The following is an 18,119-nucleotide window of genomic DNA, read 5'->3' as shown; positions in this document are numbered from 1 at the left end:
AGATCTGCCTGTGTGGCAGCTCACTAGCGACCATTTAGCGACGCAGCAGCGATCCTGACCGGGTCGTATCGTGGTCGGGAGCGCTGGTGCATCGCTAAATGTAAAGGGGCCTTTAGAGTGATCACCAGCCTGCTTAGATTGCAAAACGCTCTCTCTTAGAAACACTCATTCATAATTTCACCACTTCAACAGTGGTGTGAGCAATGTTTGGGTATCATGGGACTTGGACCTCCACTATAAACAGTGCTTTTGAAGGAATACAAAATATAATGTTTAGTTAGGTCTTTAAAGGCCTTATACACACACTTACTAATTCACCATTACACAGATCGGCAGCATGGCACCGATAGTCTACCAGTCATGGCACCCAAGTCTATTGTGCCAAACCGTACACATTGAATCTGAGACATACAATTTTTTCACATTCCTGGAATTGTGCGATGTTAAGAAAATAATGCTTTTAAGGGAGAACAGCCATGTACCGTGCATGTTAAAGTTTGGGCACCCGTGGTCAAAATTACTGCAATTGTAGAAAAAAATATAATATAAAATATCTAATTATTTTGGGGACCCCGCAAGGTTAGTACCGGTAACTAGTAGCACCTTTTTCACAGCTTGTAAATGCTTTTTGTAGCCAGCCAAGAGTCTTTCGATTCTTTTTTTGCAGGATTTTCATCCATACTTCCTTGGAAAATTCATCCAGTTCTGTGAGATTTCTGGATTGTCTTGCATGCACTGCAATTTTGAGGTCTAGTCACAGATTTTCATTAATGTTCAGATCAGAGGACTGTGAGGGCCATTGTAAAACCTTCAACTTGTGCCTCTTGAGGATTTTGATGTGTGTTAGGATCATAATCCTCTTTTCTACTTCAGATTTCTTACAGATGGTGTTATGTTTGCATCAAAAATTTGTTGAAATTTCATTTAATCCATTCTTCCCTCTACCCGTCAAATGTTCCCCGTGCCATTGACTGCAACACGACAACAAAACATGATTGATCCACCACCTTGCTTACTGGTTGGTGAGATGTTCTTTTTCTGAAATTCTTTGACCTTTTTTCTCCACACAGAATTTTGATCATTGTGACCAAAGAGTTCTATTTTAACTTCACTGGTCTATAGGACTAGTTTCCAAAATGGCTTTTTTAAATGTTCTTTTGCATACTTCTGATGCTGAATTTTATGGTGAGGACGCAGGAGTAGTTTTCTTCTGATGACTCTTCCATGAATGCCACTCTCGCATCAGCTAATGACACGGTTGCAGAGAATTGCAGAGCGGCGTTGGAAAAAAACAAATTCGCAAGACGACTTCACTGCATTCAAACAGGCAACACTCGCTTTCAAATCTGCCCTCACCTCTGCAAAACAGGCCTACTTAACAACCCTCGTATCCTCCCTATCTTACAACCTCAAACAGTTATTCAAAACTTTTAACTCCCTCCTCCACCCACCACTGCCCTCTCCAACCTTCCTCATCTCTGCTGAGGACTTTGCCATACACTTCAAAAATAAGATCAACCAAACAAGGTAAGTCATCATTGTTCAACCACCACAACCCCTTTGTACACCAGACCAATGCCCAAACCCCATAACCTTCCTCTCCAACATCACTGAAGGGGAGCTTAATTGTCTCCTCTCCAAATCGCACTTCACAACCTGTGCACTCGACCCCATCCCATCCCACATCCTCCCCAACCTCACCACCACACTTATCCCATCCCTAACCCACCTCTTTAACCTATCATTAACATCCGGTACCTTCCCTTCTGCTTTCAAACATGCCACAATAACACCTATCCTTAAAAAGCCAACCCTCAATCCAACAGCCACGTCCAGCTATCGCCCAATATCACTGCTCCCATTCGCTTCCAAACTCCTGGAGCTGCACATTCACGCTGAACTTTCCTCCCACCTCTCATCTAACTTGCTCTTTGACAATCTACAATCTGGTTTCCGCCCCCGTCACTCCACTGAGACAGCCCTGACCAAAATTACTAATGACCTACTCACAGCTAAAGCAAACGGACAATATTCTATACTTCTGCTTCTAGACCGGTCCTCTGCTTTCGACACAGTTGACCACTGCCTCCTACTACAGATCCTCTCTTCCTTTGGCATCAAAGACCTCGCCCTATCCTGGATCTCCTCATACCTCTCAAACCGCACATTCGGCGTCTCCCACACTACCTCCTCATCCCACCGTCTCTCTGTTGGAGTCCCACAAGGCTCTGTTCTAGGACCCCTACTCTTCTCAATCTATACACTTGGCCTGGGGCAACTCAAAGTCCCACAGATTCCAGTACCACCTTTATGCCGATGACACTCAGCTCTACCTTTCTGGCCCAGACGTCAACTCTCTGCAGTCCAGAATCCCGAAGTGTCTATCAATCATATCCTCCTTTTTCTCCTCTCGCTTCCTCAAGCTTAATGTTGACAAATCTGAGCTCATCATCTTTCCTCCATCTCACAGATCTTTCTTACCTGACCTATCACAAATAATGACATCACGCTTTCCCCCGTACCGGAGGTCCGTTGCCTCGGAGTAACCTTTGACTCTGCCCTGTCCTTCCAACAGCACATCCAAGTTCTTTCTACCTCCTGTCGCCTCCAGCTCAAAATTATTTCCAGAATCCGTCCTTTCCTCAACCCCCAATCTACTAAAATGCTTGTACATGCCCTCATCATCTCCCGCCTCAATTACAACATCCTTTTCTGTGGCCTCCCTGCTAACACGCTCGCACCTCTCCAGTCCATCCTTACCTCTGCTGCCCTACTCATTCATCTTTATCCTCACTACTCCTCTGCAAATCTCTTCACTGGCTCCCATTCTCCCAGCGTATCCAGTTCAAATTACCTACAAGGCCATCTATAACCTGTCTCCCACCATATGTCTCTGAGCTAATCTCCTGATACCTTCCCTCACGTAATCTCCAGTCCACCCAAGACCTCCTTCTCTCCTCCATACTTATTCGCTCCTCTTTCAACCTCCTCCAAGACTTCTCCCGAGTGTCCCCCATCCTCTGGAATTCTTTGCCCCAACATGTCGAACTATCAACCACATTCGGATCCTTCAGACGGAACTTGAAAACCCACCTCTTCAAGAAAGGTTACAGCCTGCAATGACCCTGATACCTCCTCATCACTACCAGAGATATCGCCTCAACCAACACCGGAACTGCTGCAACCCCCCAATCTACTGTCTCCTTACCCATCATCTTGTAGAATGTAAGCCCGAAAGGGCAGGGTCCTCTCCCCCTTTGTATCAGTCTGTCATTGTTAGCTTGTTTACTGTAAGTGATATCTGTAATTTGTATGTAACCCCTTCTCATGTACAGCACCATGGAATCAATGGCGCTATATAAATAAATAATTTATGCAGCTGTCTCTGAACAGTAAAACAATGTAACAACTCAAGTCTGCTAAATCTTTCTGAAGGCCTTTTACAGTCATGCGGGGTTGTGATTTGCCTCTCTAGGAATCCTATGAGCAGCTCTCACTGAAATTTTTCTTGGTCTTCCAGACCTTATCTTGACCTCCTCTGTTCCTGATAATTGCCATTTCTTAATTACATTTTGAAACTGAGGAAAGGGCAAATTGAAAACGCTCCACCATTTTCAAAGTGCTAGGCAGCTGTTTAGAAGAACCCATGGTTGGTGTTTTTTTGGCACAAGATTAGAGGAGGAAGGGTTTTTATAAAGCTGGGAAATCATCACCTGGCCTTTCCTAACAATGATCATGAACAAGCCATAACCCTAATAGGCTAATTAAGGTCAGAAACCTTTGTCAAAGTTATGAGCACACACATTTCCAAGGATGTCCAAGCTTTTGCATCGGCCCATTTTCCTTTTTGTAATTTTTGGAAATGGGTAATCTTTATCTTTAGGCCTTGCAGAGATCATTTCATCTTCAAGTTGCTTAATTGTTCATAATAACAGTAATTTAACATTAACATGTTACTGTACATAGCGCTTAGCCTCAGGGACTGAATGTCTCTGTACAGCTCAGTGCATGCATACAGCTTTGACATGTTATGACATAGTAACATCGTTTTGAAGGCTGAAGGAAGACCTTATGTCCATCTAGTTCAGCCTATTTTTAGTGCAGCTGTTCTGCATTGTTGATCCTGGGGAAGGCAAAAAACCCACAGAGTATAAGCCAATTTTCTCCATAGGGAAAAAAATTCCTTCCCCTAAGCTGGGTCAACCATCTACCTATAATATTATGTTATTCGTAACCTTCTATAATGTTGCTCAAAAGAAAAGCATCCATTCCTTTCTTAAATTCATTCAGTGAGTTGGCCATCACCACTTCCTCAGGAAGAGAATTCCAGAGCCTCACTGCTCTTACCGTGAAGAACCCTCTTCTATGCTGGTGCAGAAATTGTCTTTCCTCCAAACGAAGAGAATGCCCCCTTGTTCTTGTCACAGTCCTTGGTACAAACAGTTCATTGGATAGATCTCTGTATTGCCCTCTGATATACTTGTACATATATATTAGGTCTCCCCTAAGTCTTCTCTTTTCTAGAGTAAATAGACCTAATTTTGATAACCTTTCTGGGTATTGTAGTGAACCAACTCCATTTATCATTTTTGTAGCCCGCCTTTGAACCCTTTCAAGTTCAGTAATGTCTTAAAATTGCGCACAATACTCCAAGTGTGGTCTGACGAGTGATTTGTACAGAGGGAGAATTATGTTTTCATCTCGTGTCCCCAGACCTCTTCTAATGCATCCCATGACCCTACTTGCTTTGGTGGCAGCTGCCTGACACTGGGCACTCAAATTTAGCTTCTTATTGACTAAGATGCCTAAGTCTTTTTCCATGTCTGATTTCCCCAGCAGTTTCCCATTTAGTAAGTAATTGTAGCATCTGTTTCTCCTTCCCATGTGCATAACCTTACACTTATCTGTGTTAAACCTCATTTGCCATTTTTCAGCCCAATTCTCCAATTTACTCAAATCTGTCTGTAGTTGCAAACTGTCCTCCTTTGTGTAAACTACCTTAGTTTTGTATCATCTGCAAATACTGATATTTTACTGTGTAAGCCATCCACTAGATCATTAATAAATATATTAAATAGTAGGGGGCCCAATACAGAACCCTCTGGTATCCCACTAGTAACCCTGGCCCAATCTGAGTATGCCCCATTAATAACCACTCTTTGTTTTCTATCACTAAGCCAGCTACCTACCCATCTACACACATTTTCCCCTAGCCCAAGCTTTCTCATCTTACTTACCAATCTTTTATGTGGGACAGTGTCAAATGCTTTAGAGAAGTCGAGATAAATGACATCCAATGATTCTCCTTGGTCCATTTGAGAGCTTACATCCTCATAGAAGCTGATCAGGTTAGTATGACAGGATCGATCCTTCATAAATCCATGTTGATATGGAATTAAACATTTATTAACATTGAGATATTCCATAATGGTATCCCTTAGAAACCCTTCAAAAATTTTACCCACAACAGATGTTAAGCTTACCGGCCTATAGTTTCCAGGTTCCCTTTTACACCCCTTTTTGAATATTGGTACCAAATACCACAAACAGGTATAAAAAATATAGCGCACAACTATACCTTTAGACAAAAATGTCCTGAATTGTCTCTTATACAAAAAAAATGCTGCATTACAATTCATTTTGTATCATCCCCCCAATCATTTATTTATACATTTAGACATTTATGAAGATAAATTGTATATTGGCAACAAAGTATTGCCCATAGCCGGCACATTACAGCTTTCACCCCGGGACGCACCATATAAATATCCTCACAAATGCATTTAGCACATTTTTAATTAATGCAATAACATCTAATAAAATAATAACAAACCCACAAAACAATCCTGACAACAATTAAAGCGGCCCTGTCTAGTCTATGCTAGAAGGGGGATGGTGGGTTAATGGATATATTCTCTTCTGCCATCTGATTCAGCATGCATGCTACTCAGCCGCACTGAATGATAATGAGACAATCATTGTGCAGATCCGCGGCAGAAAGCGGCATGAAAGTTTTAGGCTATGTGCCCACGTAGCGTTTTAAAACGCTCATTAAAAACCGGACTCCTTCCCAGAAATCGTGCGTTTTTTTCCACGCGATTTCACAGCGATTTTCGCGTGCGATATTCAAGCACTTTCCAAGAGATTTGAAGCATCGCTTGGAAAGTGATTGACAGGTTGGTCACACTCATCAAACATAGTGTTTGACAAGTGTGACCAGGTTTTTACTATTGAGGCCGCCTATGCGGCATCAATAGTAAAAGATAGGATGTTAAAATGCTAAAAAAAAAAAATCGGGGTATATTTACCTTCCGGCGTCCCGCGCTGCCATCCCGGGCCTCAGCGTTCCCAGTAATGCCTTGCGAGACCTGTGATGACGTAGTCTCGCGTTGCTATAGCGATCTTGCGAGACCGCTAGAGTCACGCGAGACTACGTTAGTACAGGGCCTTGCCGCAAGGCATTACTGGGAACGCTTAGGCCGGGAATGCAGCGCGGGACATCGGAAGGTAAATATACCCTGATTTTTTATTCTTTTTTTACAGGGGTATGGTACCCAGGGCCTGGAGGACAGTCTCCTCTCCTCCACACCGTGGGTACCAACCGCACATGAGACGCTTAACTTCCCGCATGGTGGGCATAGCCACATGCGGGAAGTAAGCGGTTCTCATGCATTCCTATGGGTGCGGAATCGCGGCAATTCTTTGCGATTCCGCACAAAAGAATGATCATGCTGCGATTTTTTCCGCGATGCGATTCCGCTGCGGGAAAAAGCGCAGCATTAGCACAGCATGTGCGGAATGCCACAGGAATGCATGGGGGGCGTTCTGTACACAATTTTTAAACGTTTTCGCAGCGTTTTCGTGCCGAAAATCGCGGCAAAAACGCTTAAAAATCGCTACGTGGGCACACAGCCTTAAGGGTACGTGCCCACGATCAGGACTAACAGCGTTTTGGACGCAGCACACTTGACGCTGATGAACTCACCCGCGGTGCGGGTTTACGAGCTGCATTATGTCAATTTCTGTTGCGCGATTAGAACACAGTGCTTTGGACACAGGGAAAAAACAAGGACGCAGCAAAAAAAAAAAAAAAGCGAGGCTCATTACTGATCACGGGAACGTAGCCTTAGAGTATTGTGCGAAAATTGGGTAATGTACAATCTCTATGCAGGTGGTCCAAAGCAAATCCTTGATCTGCGCTGCCACCTGCCTGATCACATCCCATTCTGGAGGTGAGACCCAAATCTAATAAGATATTCATGGCAAAGCCAGTGAATAAGCCAGAAATATCTGACATGTATTCCATTTAAAGGGGTTGTCTTATCAGTACGTTTTTGCTATGTAATCTGAGAGCAGCATGATGTAGAGACAGAGACTCGTATTCTAGCGATGTGTCACTTACTGGGCTGCTTGGCGCAGTTTAGCTAGAATCCTTGTTATCTATGCTGTAGATGCAGCAGTGGTTGAAATGTTGATCTGTCCATAGCCCCGCCCACACGCGATTGGCAGTTTGCTGACGATATATACTGGAAGCTGCCAATCAGGGGTGGGGGCGGAGTTGCAAAGATAAACTGGACTGGCTTGCATGTGTGACCTAGTCCTCTAATGATAATCTCCTACTGATAAAACACTGATTGTATTGAAACTACAGCAAGCTGCTAAGCAAGTGACACATTGCTGGAATCAGACTCTCTGCCACCTCATTATGCTGCTCTAGGATTAAATAGCAAAAACCTGGCGACAGTTTCCCTTTAAGCTGAGAAATACAAATAAAGGATATATTGTTTTTCAAGGGATATTTTCTCCCTCTGGTCTGCCATTTTGTAGTTTACCTCTCAATGTGTGATGGCTCCTGCAGAGAAGAAGGTGCGACAGCAGGGCGTGTAAGGCTTTTTAGATCAGCAGGCAGAGACTGTCAATTTTCAGAGAATCTGAAACAAACACACACAAAAAAAAAAAACAGAACAAGCACAAAGATATGAAACTAGAGCTTGATATTCTCTCTGTACTTACTGCCTCATTTTCACAGTGCTTTTGAAGAGCAGGAGGGGGCCATCGTTCACCCTTCTTAGGGATGCATAGCGGTCGAGTCTCTTTTGATGTTTCCCTTAATAAAAAGTCCAGTGTGTCTGGAATTGATGATCTATGAAATGATACAAAGATGCAAAAATTATTATTACATTTTTATACTTGTTTTTACTAATCAAGCACAAAGAAGCCATCAACATGGTAATTACCAACCTTTAGAACATAAAATTCAAAACATTTTAACCTCGCCCTGAAAATACCCTAAACCAGGGATGTCAAACTCAAATACATAGAGGGCAAAAATTAAAAGCTTGGACAAACTCTTGAGCTATGATATTTATAAAAAAAAAAAAAAAAAAGTGTCTACAATTGAGGACACTTTTCCTTATCAAATGTTTTTAATATGGAAACAAACTTAAAGTGGTTGTCAAACAAAGTACAATTTAATTAATAGATCTTAGTATAAAATATTGGAATATTATAATATTTTATGTACAAACAGTAAAAAGGATATGGCCCAATGGCCTAATTTAAATGGGTAATCTCTATATATAAAAGTGTATGTATGTATGTATGCATGTATGTATGTGTGTATCACCAACCAATCACAAAGCATCTTTCCATTTTACCAGAGCTGTTCAAAAGAAGCTGAGCTATGATTGGTTGCAATGAAAACTGTTGCTCATAGCAACCAATCACTAAGTATCTCTCATTTCACCAGAGCTGGTTGAAAGTAGCTGAGCTGCGATTGGTTGCTATGAGCAAGTTTTCCCACTTGACAACACCTCAGCAGACATTGACATGGTGGGAGAAATCTAGCATCCCCAGGAAAATAAGCTCCCAGCCATTGTCTGCCCCCCTGAAAGGAGCAGAGAGCACATGACAGAAATGAATCCCCCCTCCCTGCCCATATCCCCATCACACATTCTCCATCCCATAGGCACATCTTCCCTCTTAAAGGGATCATTGGTATGGAAGTCAGAGCAAATCCATCCAGGGCTTTGGTTTTGACCCCAGACCTCTCAAAGGGATCCCTGGTATGGAAGTTAGGACCGTTCCACTCAGCTCGTTCTATGGTTCTGACCCCAGGGTCTCTTAAAGGGATCATTGGTATGGAAGTTAGGGCAAATCCACTCTGCGCTTTGGTACTGACCCCAGGCCTTTCTTAAAGGGATCTCTGGTATGGAAGTCAGGGCAAATACATCCAGCGCTCTGGTTCTGATCCCAGTCTCTCTTAAAGGGATCTCTGGTATGGAAGTTACGGTAAATCCCTCAGTGCTCTGATTCTCACCCCAGGCTTCTATTAAAGGGATCATTGGTATGGAAGTCAGGACAAATCCACTCAGCGCTTTCGTTCTCACCCCAGGCCTCTCTTAAAGGGATCCCCGGTATGGAAGTTAGGAACGTTCCACTCAGCGCTATGGTTCTGACCCCAATCTGACAGGATGATGTGGGATATTAGGGGTAGTAGTCCGGTGGCTCTGGCTGACGGAATGATATATTAGTGGTAGTAGTCCGGTAGCTTTGTCTGACGGGATGATGTGGGATATTAGGGGGTGTAGTCCGGTGGCTCTGGCTGACAGGATGGTGTGGGATATTAGTGGTAGTAGTCCGGTAGCTTTGGCTGACGGGATGATGCGGGATATTAGAGGTAGTAGTCCTTTGGCTCTGGTTGATGGGATGATGTGGGATATTAGGGGGTGTAGTCCGGTGGCTCTGACTGACGGGATGGTGTGGGATATTAGTGGTAGTAGTCCGGTAGCTTTGGCTGACGGGATGATGTGGGACATTAGGGGGTGTAGTCTGGTGGCTCTGGCTGACGGGATGGTGTGGGATATTAGTGGTAGTAGTCCGGTAGCTTTGGCTGACGGGATGATGTGGGACATTAGGGGGTGTAGTCCGGTGGCTCTGGCTGACGGGATGATGCGGGATATTAGAGGTAGTAGTCCTATGGCTCTGGTTGATGGGATGATGTGGGATATTAGGGGGTGTAGTCCGGTGGCTCTGGCTGACAGGATGGTGTGGGAAATTAGTGGTAGTAGTCCGGTAGCTTTGGCTGACGGGATGATGTGGGACATTAGGGGGTGTAGTCCGGTGGCTCTGGCTGACTGGATGGTGTGGGATATTAGTGGTAGTAGTCCGGTGGCTCTGGCTGAAGGGATGATGTTGGATATTAGGGGGTGCAGTCCGGTGGCTCTGGCTGACAGGATGTTGTGGGATATTAGGGGTAGTAGTCTGGTGGCTCTGGCTGACGTGATGTGGGATATTAGTGGTAGTAGTCTGGTGGCTCTGGCTGACGGGATGATGTGGGATATTAGGGTGTGTGCACACGCTGCGGATTCTGCTGCAGTTTTGGTCCTGCGAATCCGCAGCAGTTTCATTAAAATCAATGAAAACCGCTGTGCAGACAGTGTGGATTTTTCCACGCGGATTTGCTGCGGTTTCAAAACTGCAGCATGGCAATTCTTTGTGCGGATTCCGCTGTGGTTTGGCACCTGCTGAGAGGCATTGGGGAAGATTTGAAGGACTTTCATGTAGCCGCATTACTGCTTAGGCCTCTTTCACACTTCAGTTTTTTGCATCAGTTATAAGCCGCCAAAAGGACGGATCCGTTTTAGTGAGAGAGAGAGAGAGAATCCGTTTTTTTTCAAAACCTGGCGGATTGTGACTGATTGTAAAAAACTGAAGTGTGAAAGAGGCCTTAGTGGTCTTCCAGAAAACTATGACACGCTTGTAACCGCACTAGATGCGCGCCCAGATGATGAGCTTACATTGGAGTATGTCAGAGGGAAGCTCATAGATGAATATAAGCGGAAGGTGTAAACAGCAGGACATGCGATGCAGAATCTGCTTTACAGACACAAAATCTAAATGATAACAGAAAGCACCTAAAAGAAAAACGTGAATGTTTTGTTTGCAAGAAATCAGGACATTTGAAAGCCGACTGCAGAGTCTGGAAAGCTAGAATGAATCAGCTGAAAAAGCAAAGCAGTCTTCAAAGGGTTAAAAGTGCTGGGTCTGCAGAAAATGATTCTGTGAGTACTGAAACTGCATTTACTGTCAGTGTAAATACATCAAAGCATGCATGGTGTATAGACTCTGGAGCAACTAGTCACATGAATAATAACAGGGAATTCTTTTCTAAGCTTAACCAAAGTAAGTCAGAGAACGTGATTATGGCTAATGGTCAGTACATAACTTCACAAGGTATGGGAGAAGGTTATATTGATTGTCAAATCTCACAAACACAAAGCAAGAAGATCCCAGTAAAAGATGTGCTCTATGTGCCTAGTCTTGAGACTAATTTACTATCTGTGAAGAAACTCACAAAACAAGGAAAACGGAGATTAGACCTACCGGTAATGTTATTTCCAGGAGTCCATCCTGACAGCACCATGGGTTTGACCTTTCATCCTTACAGGGACAGGAAATACACGAGAGGTTAAAGGGTCCCCTCCCACACCACACTCCAGTGATTTTCCAAGTACCACACCAGTATGGATGCAATTAAAATTTATTGAGATTTAGTACAAGCATATTGACACCAATACAAATCCTAGGGAGGGAACTACCAGTGCTGTCAGGATGGACTCCTGGAAATAACATTACCGGTAGGTCTAATCTCCGTTTTCCAGGACGTCCTATCCTGACAGCACCATGGGGAATACCAAAGTAGGAATTCGCTTAGGGTGGGACTACTGCTTGTAGCACTCTACGACCGAAGGTCGACTGGCTAGCTGTCAAAGTGTCCAACTTATAGTGTCTACAGAAGGTGTTCGGTGTAGACCAGGTGGCGGCCCTGCATATTTGATCTACTGAGGCCCCCGCCCTCTCTGCCCATGATGTCGCTATTGCCCTGGTGGAATGGGCCCTAAGTTCTACCGGTATAGGAAAACCTTCGGCCTCGTACACCGAGATGATAATTGTCTTAATCCACCTTGCCAGGGTCTGTGTAGCTGCGCTTTTACCCTTATTTTTACCGCCGTACTGGATAAATAGTTTTGTGTCCTGTCGCCAATCCCGGGTGACCTCTAGGTAGCGGATGACTGCACGTCTAACATCCAGGGAATGGAACAGTTTTTCTTTATCATTTTTTGGGTCTGGACAAAATGAGGGTAGGATTATCTCCTGGTTTAGATTTTGCGGAGATGCTACTTTCGGGAGGAACCTCGGGTCTAGCTTGAGCACTATGTGATCCTCAAAGATCTGAATGTAGGGGTTCTGGACTGAGAGAGCCTGGATCTCCCCTAAGCGCTTGGCTGAGGTGATCGCTACCAGAAATACGGTCTTTTGTGTGAGCTTTGCAATGTCTATCTCTGATATTGGCTCATAAGGGGGCCTACACAGAGAGTTGAGGACTAGATTTAGGTCCCACGGGGGGACCGTCCTTCTTAATGTGGGTCTTAACCTCTGGGTGGCTTTGGTAAATCGCGCTATCCATGGATGGGATGATAGGGAGAAATTGAAGAAAGTACTTAAGGCCGCTATCTGGACCTTGAGAGTGCTCGTGGTTAGGCCCTTATCAAATCCTGCCTGTAGGAAATCTAGGATTTGAGGGATATTGGGCCGAGACAGGTCTAAAGGGGCACTACCACTTTCTGAGCAGAACCTCTTCCAGATCTTACGATATATTGCCCGCGTGACAGGTTTACGGCTGGCCTGTAATGTAGAGATCACTTGGTCCGAGAGGCCACTGGACTTCTGGATGTCCCTCTCAGGATCCATGCTGCTAGTTGCAAGCTTCCTGGGTTTGGGTGTTGAACTGGGCCCTGGGCAAGTAGGTCTGACGACGTTGGTAGATGGAGTGGTCCCTTCTGAGCCATTTTCTTGAGGAGGGGAAACCAACTCCGCCGGGGCCAAAAGGGTACGATTAGCATCACCCGAGCTCCCTCCTCCTGGATTTTCCTGAGAACCCTTGGTATTATGGCGATAGGGGGGAACCCGTATAGTAGTCCCCCTCTCCAGCTCTGGTTCAGGGCGTCGATCTCTTCCAGGTGGTCCGCCGGATTGAGGGAGTAGAACCTCTCCAGTTTGGCGTCTCTTCTTGTCGCAAAGAGGTCCAGTTGGGGTGTCCCCCAGCGACGGCACAAGTCTCTGAAGATCTCTTCTTTTAGCTCCCACTCGGTGGCCCGGACTTCTTGCCTGCTTAAGTAGTCGGCTATAATGTTTTGGGAGCCTTCCAGGTGTATTGCTGATAAGGAGCAGGTGTTGTTTTCTGCCCAGGTGAGGATGCGAGCCGCTAGGTCCTGAAGCTTCCCGTGCCTTGGACCCCCTTGGTGGCGTAGGAAGGCCACTGTGGTCACGTTGTCCGACATGATCTTTATATGCTGGTTCTGTAGGCATGACTTGCTTCTCTTCAGCGTTTCCCAAACCGCTTGTAGTTCTCGGTAGTTTGAGGACTGTAAGCTGATGTTCTTGGGCCATGTTCCTTGCAGGTATCTTCCCTCTAGGTGAGCTCCCCATCCTTCTCTGCTGGCATCCGTGGTGATGGTCACACATGGAGATAGGATCCAAGGAACCCCCTGGCTGATATTTCTGTGGTTGGTCCACCACTTCAGGGATGATCTTAAAGCTGGAGACGGCCGGAACTTCTTGTCCAGTGAGGACTGTCGTCTGTCCCATCTTGACAGGATCTCCCTCTGCAGGATTCTTGTGTGGGCCTGGCTCCACATAACGCAGGGTATGCATGCGGTTAGGGTGCCCAGAATCTTCATCGCGGTCCTTATTGAAACCTGGTGCTGATCGAGTTGACGAACCTTGTCCATGATGGGCCTCTTCTTCTCTTCGGGTAAGAGTGAGATTCTTCTTCTGGAGTCCAACATGACCCCCAGGAATTTTTTCTGAGAACTGGGCCGAAGATCTGACTTTCCTCTGTTCAGGATCCAACCTAGGCTCTCGAGCCTGGAAATTACTGAAATGAGTTGTTCCTTCAACTCCCCCGCTGTACGGGATACCACTAAAAAGTCGTCTAAGTAAGGCACGATGATTATGCCCTCGTCTTAAATTTGCCACGACTTCGGCGACCAGTTTCGTAAAAACTCGAGGTGCTGACGCCAAGCCGAACGGAAGGGCCTGGAACTGAAAGTGGTAGTATCTGCCGCCTTTCTTTAGGGCGAAACGTAGGAACCTCTGAGATTGAGGATGGATGGGCACATGATAATACGCACTTTTTAAGTCTATAGTGCACATGGAAGCGTTCTGGTCTATCAGCGGGATGGCGGTTTTCAGGGATTCCATTCGGAATCTCTTGTACCGAACCCATTGATTTAATGGTTTTAAATTTATGATGGTTCGGCTTTCTCCTGACGGTTTTTTTATCGTGAAGAGAGTTGAATAGTGCCCCTGACATCTCTCCGCTTCTGGGACGGGAACCACTACCTCGGTCTTTAATAGATCTCCTATGTCGGCCCATATAGGATCTATCAGGGCTCTGGAACGGGGTTCTGTGACTACGAATCGTGCAGGGGGGTTTTGTGTAAACTCGAGGGAATAACCCTGGGAGATTGTATTGAGGACCGATGGGTTCTGGGAGATGAGTTGCCAAGCCCCCGCAAAGTGTCTGAGACGCCCCCCTACCGGTATGGCGTCATTGCCTTCTGCTTCTGGAACTTTGCCCGGAACGAGACGCGGGAGCCCTACTTTTCCCCCCCTTCGAATATTCCCAGCGAGGAGATTTCCCCTTCCCTCTATATTCCTGCCTTTGGTAAGGACGGAATCTCTGAAAGGAAGACTGCTTTTTAGGTTTCTCCTCTGGAAACCCTTTTTTGTCGTCAGAGGCACTCTCTAGAATCTTATCTAAAGCCGGCCCAAATACTTTCCCCCCCGAGAAGGGTATGGAACATAATTTATTTTTAGACTGGTAGTCCCCTGACCAGGTTTTCATCCATATGGCTCGACGGGCCGCGTTGGATAAAGAGTTATTCCTGGCCGCAAATCTTACAGATTCCGCCGAAGCATCCACCAGAAAACCAGTTGCGATTTTTAATAGGGGAATGCTCTCAAGGATATCGCCCCTAGGGGCTTTTTCCTTTAATTGTTGTTCCATCTGGTCGATCCATAGATACATGGACCTAGCGACTGAAGTGGCGGCTATGTTTGCTTTCATCACCGCCGCTGAGGCCTCCCAAGCCCTCTTCAAGAGCACGTCGGCCTTTTTGTCCATGGGTTCTTTGAGACTGGAAGAGTCCTCAAAGGGAATTGAGGTCTTCCTCGACACCTTAGCCACCTGGGAATCGATTTTAGGCACCTCATCCCAAGTGTTGATGTCTTCCGGGTTAAATGGAAGTCGCAGTTTAAAGTCTCGCGGCACAATCAGTCTTTTCTCGGCATCCTCCCATTCTTCCAGGATCATCGCCCGGATATGGTCATTGACTGGGAAGACCTGACAGACCTTGGCTCTTAGCCCCCCGAACATCGCGTCCTGGATGGATTGCTCCTTCGGGGCTTCCTCGATCTGCATCGTACTCATCACTGCCCTGAGGAGCTCGTCCGTATTCTCTGATGTGAAGAGGTACTTTTTCCATGTCTCTAGGGGTTCAGAGGTGATCTCGCCTTCTTCCTCCGAGTCCGTACCCCGTATCTCCTCCTCTGAAGACTGGTCGGACTCCCATCTTGGCCTTTTGGATTGGGACCGGTCGGCCGAATGCGTGGGTAGCCATGCAGAGACGGAGGCCTGGACCTCCTCTCTGACCACTGTGCGCATCTCCGTGAGGAACGTGGCCTGCTCTCCTCTGATGATCTGCAGGGTACAGTCCTCGCATAAGGGTTTCTTCCATGTGCTCGGCAGTTTGCTGGCACAGATGGGGCATTTGGGCTTGCTTGACCCCCTAGATGCTGCTGCCGCCGGGGTCGGCGCCGACTTGTCCTAACAAAAGAACAGGAGACTGTTTTACTAACAGCTCCTGTCTTTGAACTCACAACCCACCCGGCCTCCTACTCACGGCCGCTGGGTCTGGCTCGCTCCTGCGTCCGTGTTCTCCGTCCATGATCCTGAAGGTGACCGGTCGCTCTGTACCGCTGCCCCCGCTTTCCCCCCCGCTCTTATCCTACCTTGTCTTGCGCTGGAAACGCTTCTCCCGCCATGACACTCTCTCCTGACGACGCAGACCCAAACCGGAAGTCGTCATACCCGGCGACCGGAAGTGACGCGCCGTCGGCTCTTGCGGGAGTCGCGCTGGAGGGGGGGAGCGATACATCGTCCCGGAGCGACACTCCACGGGACCGCAGGCGGGAAACCCTCCTTAGGGGGGTGCCGCGCGCACCGTCCGACCGGAGGAGTTGGCGGTTGGGACCCCGAACCTCCTGGCCCCGGTAAGTACTAACAGCTCCTGTCTTCTGCTCTCCTGCCGCCGCCGCTGCGGCGCTCTCGTGCCTGTCCTTACAGGGACAGGAAAAACACTGGAGTGTGGTGTGGGAGGGGACCTTTTAACCTCTCGTGTATTTCCTGTCCCTGTAAGGATGAAAGGTCAACCCCATGGTGCTGTCAGGATAGGACGTCCTGGAAATGAAGTTACATTTAAGCATGATAGCTGCATCATCTCAAAAGAGGGCCACACACTAGCAGAAGGAAAAATCACAAATGAACTTTACCAGCTTAAATGCAACAAGTGTGTGTATACTGCTCAGGAAGAAAGGCACAATAACTGCATTCATGTATGGCATAGGTGCCTAGCATACAGAGACCCAGAAGCAATAAGGAAGTTAGTTCAAAAGCAACTAGCTGAGGACATTACAATTGATCTATGTAACCAGATAATGAAATGTACTAGCTGCATCAAAGGGAAAATGTCTAGAAAAGCTTTTCCTAAGAGAAGTACTACAAGAACAGAACAGACACTAGATTTAATACATACATATGTCTGTGGTCCAATGAGCACTCAGACTCCTGGGAAGAAGAGATATTTTCTCACATTTATTGATGATCATTCAAGATATACAGTTGTCCATCTGCTTCACAGCAAGAAAGAAGTTCCAGAGAAACTTGAAGTATATCTAGCTGAGATATATAATAAATTTGGGAGAATGCAGATAATGGGACTGAATACACAAGTAATGAGACACAGAGCATTTTAAAGAAAAATGGAATCCTATTTCAGACCACTGTACCGTACAATCCTGAGCAAAATGGTGTCGCGGAAAGAAGGAACCGAACACTCTGTGAAAGTGGAAGAAGTATGTTGTTTGATGCAAATCAGCCCACAGCATATTGGGGTGAAGCAATCATGACAGCTTGCTATCTTCAGAACAGACTATCAGGTAAAGCTACAGAGAAAACTCCGTTTGAGCAATGGAACAGCAGAAAGCCAAAACTACATCATATAAGAATATTCGGAAGTAAAGCGCTTGTACATGTTCCCAAAGAAAGGCGAACTAAGTGGGAATCTCACGCTAAGGAAGGGATCCTGGTAGGCTACAGTGAAACCCAGAAAGGTTATAGGATTCTACACCCAGAAACAAACAAGGTCACAATAAGTAGAGATGTAGTGATTGATGAGAACTTTGTGTCCCCCAAGTTTTGTGACATCACGCCAGTAGTCCAGCTGAAGTCACAATTACAAGAACTCACCGGCTATGTAGATGCAGATTGGGCTGGTGATTCGCATGATCGTAAATCCACAAGCGGATACTTGTTTAAAGTTGGAGAAAGTTTAATCTCCTGGTCTAGTAGGAAACAAGTGTCTGTTGCCTTGTCATCTACAGAATCGGAGTATGTGTCCGCAGCCAATGCAAGCCAGGAGGTCATTTGGCTAAGACAATTGATGGATGATCTTGGCACACCGTCAACTCAGCCGACGGTGATTTATGAGGACAACCAAGGATGCATTAAACTTGCATGCAGTGAAAAGATCAGTGCTAGAACCAAGCACATTGACGTCAGACATCATTTACGTGATTTGATAGATCGTGGCACAATTCAGTTCGTCTATTGTGAAACTGATAAGATGGCAGCTGACACTATGACAAAGCCATTGCCACGAGCCAGGTTCCAAGAATTGAGGACCACGCTGGGACTAAGAGGATAAGTAGTTGTTGAGTGGGGGTGTTGGAATAATGCATATTGATCTGTATGTATTGCAACAACTACTACTGTA

General features: G+C 46.0%; 1 protein-coding gene across 2 annotated transcripts in view; it reads right to left on the bottom strand.

Annotated features, from left to right (window-relative positions):
• Window positions 1-18,119, bottom strand: part of FAM222B (family with sequence similarity 222 member B) — a 214,245-nt gene that overhangs the window by 158,148 nt on the left and 37,978 nt on the right. Inside the window, exons 2-3 of one of the 2 annotated variants that reach the window (XM_073565500.1) lie at window positions 8,014-8,143; window positions 7,833-7,931 (exon numbers count right to left, since the gene is read on the bottom strand). The gene's annotated coding sequence lies outside the window, so the exon portion shown is untranslated. The remainder of the gene's footprint in view (window positions 1-7,832; window positions 7,932-8,013; window positions 8,144-18,119) is intronic. The other variant, XM_073565501.1, reaches the window with a different exon arrangement.

This window comes from Dendrobates tinctorius, unplaced genomic scaffold (genome assembly GCF_039654945.1).
Source record: "Dendrobates tinctorius isolate UK_male_01 unplaced genomic scaffold, ASM3965494v1 ptg000016l, whole genome shotgun sequence".
Lineage (NCBI taxonomy): Eukaryota > Metazoa > Chordata > Amphibia > Anura > Dendrobatidae > Dendrobates > Dendrobates tinctorius.
Note: the sequence above shows the minus strand (reverse complement) of the source record. Positions and strands in the feature narration are given on the sequence as shown.